At 40.8% G+C, this 9,694-nt stretch overlaps 1 pseudogene; it reads right to left on the minus strand.

The window, feature by feature from the left end:
• Positions 1 to 237: 237 nt before the first annotated feature.
• LOC135697068 (uncharacterized) lies at positions 238 to 9,288 on the minus strand (annotated as a pseudogene).
• Between the last annotated feature and the right edge of the window lie 406 nt (positions 9,289 to 9,694).

Consider the following 9,694-nt stretch of genomic DNA (forward strand, 5'->3'; position numbering starts at 1 on the left):
ACAAAAAAAACAACGAAGGGAAACGACTGTCTGCTCACCCATGAATAAGGGTGCTGCTCTTTGACTAGACACAGCTGCACATCGCCACCAAACTCCGGTTCTACCCCTACACGTCCAAAGCATACATTCGTGAAGGCAATTGACTCGTGGTGAACTGGCCACACACACGCACACCCTCTGTTACCAACAGTCACGGGAAGGCAGGACTCATTACGACAGCGAAATGTAGTTCAAATGTCACACGAAAATTATCCTGCAATGGGATGATTCCTCAATGTCGGTCAACAGCGATGGCCCCGGGGTCGTAACCTCGCCCCGTCCTCTCTCACTCGCAATCGCAAAATTGCCCGATGCTGGACCGTCCCGTTTTGGAATATGGGGTGGTGGTGTGAACGCTTCACCCTTCCCTCGCCAGTGCTGTCGGTGGGGGTTGGACGTGTAGAACGAATTGTTTATCCGGGATAAGTTCACCGGGGTGAACCGAACAGAGCAGCAGCACCATCGTCACCAACCGGGGCCATTTCGTAAGTTTTGCCATTTTCCTTTGTAGACTCACTTTGGTACTGCTGCAGCATTGTTCTATGTTTTAACGTATCCTGTAATTTCTTTTTATGAGCTCTGCCCGACCGGTATTACGACGGACGGTTTGCCCCGGCGAGTCCTATGTGTGTTAGCACTTGTTGTTTCCTTCCTGTCTGGGATCTCGGGTTTTTTGTTGTGTGTACTCCCATCATGGACTTTCGACCGTTGTCCACCGTGTTAAGCAAGCTGCACGACACTCTCAGAATCTCGCCCGCCCTGTGTGCCGGATGCATCCTCATGTTCTCAAGTGGTGGACTATCTTCCCAAGAGCAGCAAGAGTATTACAAGTGCTTGCAGTGTTTTAATTAAATTCTTCAATTTACTCTTGTCAGATTCTTCGTCTTTTAATCCACCAGGGATAGTTTGAAGCACGGCAAAAGATTCGGAACAGGAATTCTTGAATCATTCGGTATTTCCGTAGATTTAGAGCTGTAAATGGAAATTCTTCTTAATCGGTTCCAATCCGAGCTAGGGAAAAGATTTGACATCGAAATGCTGTCACGTCATCAATTACCACGTTCCCTCACGTCGGCTTCGACACCAGATGCTTCTCGCTTCTCAATTAGACAATTCCCAGCGATAATTTGCATATCTACTGTAAACTCCCCAACAGAACCTTTCATATCCTATTCTCTCATACCAACTTTCTCCCGGAGCCGGAGAAGAAATTCATATTTAATCAATAATTTGCCATCTTGAATTCAAACACCCGGCCGAGCGATTCTCTTATCCCATAAAATAATAAATGGCTGCTGAATGGACCAAAGACCGAACAGCATCCGTGCGTGTTGTATACAAGAGCGGAATGACGAGCACCCCCGAAGAGAAGAAGGGTCGTCTTACATCCCGATCGACCGACCGACCGGCCGACCAAACGCAAAAGGCAATGTAAAAGCGACCGAGCACGTATAAGGCAGAAACATAAAAGGGGGTGGCGGTTTTCGGCTTAACAAACCCATCTTGGACGGGGGAAAAGCTGAGATGAGTTTCCTTCCATTCGCTCTACATTTGCATATGTACGTAAATATGAGGCACGAGCGTTTCTTTATTGGTAGGGTGTTGAGAGATTTCGTGGCAGAATGTGTGTAGGATTATTGAACGTTTGCTGGAAACGTAAATTTTTTTAAGAATTTGGGGGAAACTAATACTTTTCATCACATCGTATTGCTGATACTACTTCGAAGACACGTCACTGAAACGTTAATCGGTTGTCTGCTGCGATGCAGCAGATAATGTCTGTAATTTACAAGTATTTTCATCGAAGTATTCTTAAGATCCATATTCTTAAAATCAGGAGGCGAAATGATCTAACGGTGGTTCATCCGACATAATCATGTCTGGACAACCGGGGTTTGACTCACTAGTCTTACTGTCAAATCTATACTAAAAATATATATAGCTTTCTTGTCCCGGGATGAAATCTCCCGGGATTCCCAAATCCCGGGAATTAAATTCATAAATACTTTGATCTCATGCAATCCGGTCAATTTTAATATTTTAAAATCGTTCTTGGCATATCTGGAAGTAGGATTTGAATGCACGATTTTGATCATAAGTAGAGTATAATTATTTGTGGCATAGACAGAGATGCCAGATATACAGACATGTCTGTGAATTTACAGACTTATGTTTTCTTCACAAACTTTTTTTTCGTTAAGGACATTTATAGACTTTTTAGACTTAACATCTTTAATAAATTTCACGTTCGGTGTATTTTGCAACACGCATTAGAAATTCGCGCATTTTCAAATCCTCCACACGAACGAGCTGTCATTATTTTAGACGTTCATAGTTATAGACCTGTCAATGTGCTGCCATGTTGTATCCAAAACGATCATTTTCCATACGATTTGGCGGTTTGTTTGGTTACGTCAAGTCACATTGGCCGGTCTATAACTTGACTGTCTATAGTCACTGTCACTGAAAAAATTCAAATGTGCGGAACCAAATGTGCGATCAGGATAACATTCAATAGCGTCATATGGGAGAACTGTTTAAACAAAATAGAAGTGGTTTTACTCCAGTCGGTTCAGCCATCGTTGAGAAAAGTGAGTGAGTTTTAATGAATTATTTCAGTTTTTTGGCCATTCCTCCGGATCCTATTGTGCGATCTGGATAGAATTCAATAGCGTTCTATTGAATATATTCGGTTTAGGGTGTTTTCTTGTTGAGTCCACATATAACCGCTACGTAGGCTATTCATGCACTTCCACTTCAAATTTTCAATTAGGTACACAAATCTCGGAAATCAGTGCTCAATTTCACCTGAAATTGTTACTTCATGTATGCTGCAGTGCAGTGTTTACATTTCAAAATTTATCTTTTTTGATCATGAATACGCACTTTTTCTCTTCATAAATAAATTTCAATGAGGTTTTATGGAAAATTCAATATAAAAAGGGTAGAGAACTACTTCGCCCTAATCGCCCATTTTTGGGCTATCGAGCAGAAAACTTCAAATAAATCTATGATTTCAGAATTAACAAGTCAATTATGCGTTTGGTACGATACTTTAGTTAATAAGCTGCCGAACGAAGTCAGTGAGAACGCGTGATATGAACGTTTGCACCCATTATTCCCAAAAACAAGAGAAGCGCTCCAACCGAATTAATTTTTATCTTCATCCGATAGGCCAAAGTGAATTCATTGGCGTTTCAATGGCGTTTCGATGGCGTTTCAATGCGTTAGGCCGAGTTCAGAATCCGTAGACCGAGTTTGGCGTGAAGAAGCAGTGTTAGACTTTTGACAATATATCAACGATTGGTTTCTCTTTATCAAATCTTACGGTACGTACGGAAAGGTTAATAAATTTGAAAGCCATAAGTAATAATAACATTCCGTTTGGTGCTAAACTGCGCTAGATTAAGAAATACTAAGTGCGGGTTGTGCTTAATAGAACGAAAATAGGATAGTCAACCCTACTTGCACTAATCATTATGTTAAGTTCCATATGATTTGAGGTATCGCACGATGCATTTTGGCGCATGTCAGAATCTGTCCACTTCCCGGGGGTACCCGATACATCTGAAAGAGACCATTGTGATCATTGGGTCTGAATATGTCCACTATTGATCTTATAGTAAAATTCTAATGTGATTTGAGGTATCGCATGATATCGCAAGAGATGTCCCGATGTCAATCCGGATGAGGAAGGCGTACGGCGGCATGCAAACGGCGGTTATACGACTTTCGACAGTTGCAGCGAATAAGCTGTTGGAGACGGGCAAGGTCAAGGTTGGCTGGTCATTGTGCTCCCTGAAAGCCACTCCTCGGGTTACCAAGCAACTGGAGCGATGCTTCAAGTGCATGGGATTCGGTCACCTGGCGAGGAACTGCAATGGCCCTGACAGATCTGATCTGTGCAGGAAATGCGGAGAGAAAGGCCATATTGCAAGAGGCTGCACGAAGCAACCGAGATGTATGCTCTACAAAAATGAGGACGGTAACGATCATACGACGGGAGGCTTCAAATGCCTAGTATCGACAACAGAAATAAAGTGCGACGTTGCAATGATTGCGGAACCGTATCGAGTCCCTCCCGATAACGGTAACTGGGCGGCAGATAGAGCTGGGATGGATGCTATACAAGTTATGGGCAGATACCCCATTCAAGAAGTGGTGGCGAGCTCGTACGAAGGTTTCGTGATCGCCAAAATCAACGGAATCTTCATGTGTAGTTGTTACGCACCCCCCAGATGGACCATGGAGAAGTTCCATGAGATGTTGGATGGACTTACCGAAGAGCTGATCGGACGACGACCGGTAGTCATCGGAGGAGACTTCAATGCTTGGGCAGTGGAGTGGGGAAGCAGATGTTCCGATGCAAGAGGGCACATTCTGCTGGAAGCTCTGGCAAAACTGGATGTTATGCTGGCCAATAGAGGCACCAGCAGCACTTTTCGCAGAGATGGCCGGAAATCCATTATCGACGTTACTTTCTGCAGTCCGTCGCTGATGGCAAACATGGATTGGAGAGTGTGCGAAGGATATACCCATAGCGACCAGCAGGCGATATGATATGGCATCGGCCAACGGAATTCTGTGGCAGTACGGAGGACGAGAACTTGTGACCGGAAGTGGAAAACGAAGGTATTCGACAAGGATCTGTTCGTTGAGGCACTTCGTGTGGACAGGAGTCCCGCAGATCTAAACGTGGACGAGCTGACAGAAACGTTAGTGCACAGCAAAAAAAGTTGTTGAATATTACATCGAAACTGCTGCAACCAGGTCAATCCATCGGTTGTGTAATATAACATTGCACGATGTACATCGATTTTGCGAACAAAATTACATCCATTGATGTAATATTGTAGCTGCTTTTTGCTATTACATCATTATTTCATACATCAGCTTGAATTACGTTGATCGATATTACATTTTTTTTTTGCTGTGTGAGAGCATGTGACAAGACCATGCCGAGGAAACTGGAGCCAAATAACAGGCGGCGTCCAGTCTACTGGTGGAACGAGGCACTTAGCACTCTCCACGCTAGTTGTCTCAGAGCCAGAAGACGTGTTCAGACTGCAGTGCTGAGATTATTCACTTTCACGATACTCAAATACAGCGATTTTCAGCCTACCTTATATTGATAACCTACTATTCAAGCGAGGGTCGACAATGCTGAAACACGACAATCAATGAACACCTGACGGATGAACATCAACATTCAACATTTTTTGAAGTTCATTATCAGTTGCTTCTTCTCCCTTTCTCCCTTTTTATGGCACAGACCTGTTGGTCCATATAAAGTTGCTTCTTCATTATCATCTTGATATTTTAAACGTCAAAAATGAAGTTCTATTCATGTTAGTGAAAATCAAATCAACAGCAACTGTTCAACCAATTGCGATTGAAGGTAATAATTTTTAATTCTTATTTGTTTTGCTCTGCAATAATTTATTTTTATTACAGATTTCTTGGAGCATCAAAAATCAATCGAGTTAGAAAAATGAGAGCAGACCGCTTGGAGCAACAGTTGAAAACCATGCAACTAGAGGCAGTACTGGAAAGGGAAAAAATGCACTATGAGAAGAATAGTATTGCCAACGAGCAGAACCACATGCAGCTTCTCTCCAAGCTGGAAAATGACCACAAAATCTTCAACCCGCATGACGACCAGCATAAAACAATTTGGGAGAACGGCAAAAAGTCTACCTGTGCCCATCGCAGCAGAAACCGGAAAAGGAAAAAATCTCAGCAACTAGGCTCAACACGAAAAACCCGCCAGCTTCACCTATTCGAGCATCTCATCCGAGCAGGACTACGACTTTCATTGTTAAACTAAATTGCGTCAGTAGGTTGATAAAAAAAGTGTCGTGAACTTTAATTTTCGTGGATGGTTGTTGAAGTTAGTGTTAATATTGGTGGGTGAATTGAAATTGTGCTATTGAGAAAACCTGAAAAGTGTAATGAGAAAACGAAGAGTTCTTGTTTCATTGAATGTTTTGTTGTAGGTAGGAGATCGTAATATAAACTGTCGTAAGGATGCAAATAAATAAGAGTTTATAAGGGAATTTCTACAATCGGTTGTGTTGGTGCTTATTTATTGGTTGAACTTTTATGAAAGAACATTTATTTAGATGTATAGTTTTTATGCAAATATTTATTGTATTCATGTATTCGATGCCATAACGTACTAACAAAAAAAAACTTTCAGAAATCATTTAGCACACCCTACAATGCCAGACCAATCGCATGATGCAGATACTTTCACAAAAATGTCTCGATTTAGTTTTACTAGTAAAATGTCCTCCAATGCACCTTACCCCAAGGTAGCTCTGTGAGATGATAGAACCAACGCAAGTGCGCTAAATGCACGCTCTACAGACACCTGGTTTGATGGCGTTGCTAGCACAACCATGGCTACCTCAAAGAGTTCTGGACGAGTATTTCGTCGTATCAACCAATATTGAAACACATCGAAAGAGTGATTTTGTCGCGGTTCAGCATCTAGTGCTCTTAACTGTTGCTCAAACGATGAGTCATTTGAGTTTTCCGTGTTCGACAGAGTTCCACCAAAAAGCTCTGTGAGGAACTCGTCAAATTGGCTGCTGCTGTTGGCCTCGTTTTCTACTGTTTCACTGGAACATGTAGACGGTTTTAGTTGGTTGATCCTGTTCCAGGTGTCTTTAATGCAGTTCTAAATATATGAAAATAAAATTTTCAAAAGATGTTTATCACTTATCGTGGTTACAAGATACGTGTAATATCGTACCTGTATATATTGCTTCTCATCGTTGCTGAACAATTTTGAATTCAAATAGTTCAGACGTGGATCCATATACAGTGACATTTGAAATGCTTGTGACGTCTTCAGCTTGTTAAGGATCTAGTCAGTGGCTGGGCAAACGGATTCGAACACATCTTCTGAACTTCGTTGATTGCCATCAACCATGATAAATAAAAATCTGGCAACGAAACGTGAGCTGCTTGCATTTTTTTTGGTGCAAATGTAAAGAGGTTCGAAGGCTTGAACGTAATGTTCAACGAAATCCCAGAGTTTCGGAGTGAGAGCTGTAAATCAAGGCTGTGTTATTTAATATTTATGACATACATTATTGTAGCGACGTTGTGTTTTTTAATCTAGTACGCCGATTACAATAATGGATTAAAAGAGTAGTGTCTGTCGATGGTATGAGACCAGGGTTGTTAATCGATAAATAATGGAGAATTTGGAAACGTGGTTAACGCAGACGATATCTACGGATATCGGTTAACAACCCTGAATGACAAATATTCGTACACTACCCATAAAAGCGTATTTGTCCCATCTCTACTTGATTTCCGATTCATATCGGACAGTTATGCTTTTATGGACAGTATATTATGTTGTACATGTTTAGAATTTTACTGTGTGCAGCGTCTTTTTGTTATAATTTTCAGTATGTGTAAAACATCCAGATAAGAGAGTCCACATTCGATAATCTGGACATTACATTGTAGGATTAGTGGGGGGATACTGTAAAGTTAACTCATAGGATTTGTAAAATTATCTGCAATTTTTGGCAGCTCAATGCAAAATGAAAACCATATGATCTAAAGCACATCCTAAACTTACTGAGCTCAGGAAATTGGAGTGCCGGTTGATTGAAAGATTCTTTTTGTCTGCGAAAGCAATCCAGCATCATGTAAATACCTCCCATCTGGTTTGTCCCCAAACCGGTGGGAAAGTAGCACTATGATAGTCAAAATGTGTCTTATATTTGATTCCTTTGCATTTTTTTTGCCACACCAGTTATTTGCTTGATGGATTCGTCACTTTTGTTAACAACGTCAAGAATAGCTAATTGCAATGTGTGTACCGAGCATCTTACAAGGTTCAACTGATCCTGATGAAATTCAGTTGAAAGTGCATCGGAAAGCTCTTGGTCTTGATTGTTTTCAGCAGTCTCGGTTTCGGTTTCAGTATAGACCTCGGTTTCTGTGCCACCCAGAAGGTCTACATTTTCTAGCTGCTGTGAGACTAGAAAATCAAATTCTTTCTTCAGCCCTTTTACAGCTGCCAGCATATTTGCTCCATTGTCACATGTTACCGAAAATATTTGCTTAACAGTAACTCCGTATGTCTGAAGAACCTCTAAAATTTAAATTTTCAAGAAAGCTGCCGTTTGTCGTTCTTTTATCTCAATCATGCCTGGAATGGTAACATGGAAATACAAGAAATTGTAAGAATTTTATAGGTGTTCCATGTTAAAGTACTTCAAATAAATACCATGAAATATATTACATGTATCTAAATTAAGTTCATTCTAAAGAGAATGATAGCAGTTGCTAACTAGTTTAAGTTTAATTCAGGATAATCAAGCATAAGATTTATTTCATGAGTATAACCTACAAGTGAACACATAACTGTCCCATGTGTATAGGATGCTCTATTGAAAATGGAACAATAATTATGCTTCCGCTGGCTATAACATAACTACTCACTACAATTTGATTTTACAACTATTATGGTTTTAGCATATACCAAGTGATTAAACCGAATGGTATATGGTAAAACTATAGCGGTTGTACTACCACATTGCAGTATGTATTGGCTCCTTAATGTACCTCAATGAAACATCCCACTAATCTCTTTGTTTCAACGCTATGTTAACACTTACCTAATGTCCGAATGACGATTTTGCTATCCAAAAAATACTGGACATTTATGCCGAGAACGTGTCGGTTGCATCGTGATGCTGAATCAACTTTCAGTGAAATCAACCTGTTCTTCAGTTCATCACTTAAAGCCTTACGAATTTGATCAGTGACGGAGTGCGTAATTATCTTTACATTGTTTCTGTTTACTGTAACACCAAGTGCAGCAGATATTGGGTCCATGAGTTGTTTCATCCCTTCCAACTCTACGAAGCAAAGAGGGAGTTGATGGTAGGTCAATAATTTGACAATAGAGTCCATGTACAGCGGCGTATCAATGGCTATAGATCGTTTGGACAACAGTGTTGGCTTCTTGGTGCTAGCATCAGTTTCTTTCAGCAAGCCACATTTATTCGCAGCATCTGTATGCTTTGTGCGGAAATGACGGATAAAATTACCGACATCCATAGTCATTTGGACGTAGGTACATCCGCTGCTCTCTTCAATACGACATATACCTTTGTTCCCTTCCCGATGAATAAACGATAATGCAATTTCCTGGAGAGGGCGCTTGTTGTCATCGCGTCGTTGTTGTCCTTTTTTAGATGATGGACCTGCTTCTTCCATTATTTCGGATGCAGAATCAAACTCGTCTTTCTCAATTATAAAATTTCACCACCAGAGATGAATATCAACTTTGCTTGTCTGATTATCACTTCAAACCATTGACAGTAAGAAATATCAATGATTGTAGGCTTTTGAAATTCATTAAATGAATTATTCATTCAATAAGGTAAACAAAATTCATGTATCATTGACATGACAGAAATGATGTTGTGTGTCAACAGAAGAAGAGTCATCCCACACTGAGAAAAGAATAATTTCTCCTTTCGTGAAAAAATAACGATAATCTAAGGCACTGGTTCAGAGAGCAAGAACGGAAGCAGACAGAGAGGAACGAAGATAAATGTTTCGAGCGGCCAGGGCCGCTTTTAAACGAGTGATAAAGCAGAGGAAGTCGAACTGTTTTAAG

The sequence above is a fragment of the Ochlerotatus camptorhynchus genome, unplaced genomic scaffold (genome assembly GCF_037179485.1).
Source record: "Ochlerotatus camptorhynchus isolate MF236.1 unplaced genomic scaffold, CSIRO-AGI_Acam_v1.1 ptg000066l, whole genome shotgun sequence".
NCBI lineage: Eukaryota > Metazoa > Arthropoda > Insecta > Diptera > Culicidae > Ochlerotatus > Ochlerotatus camptorhynchus.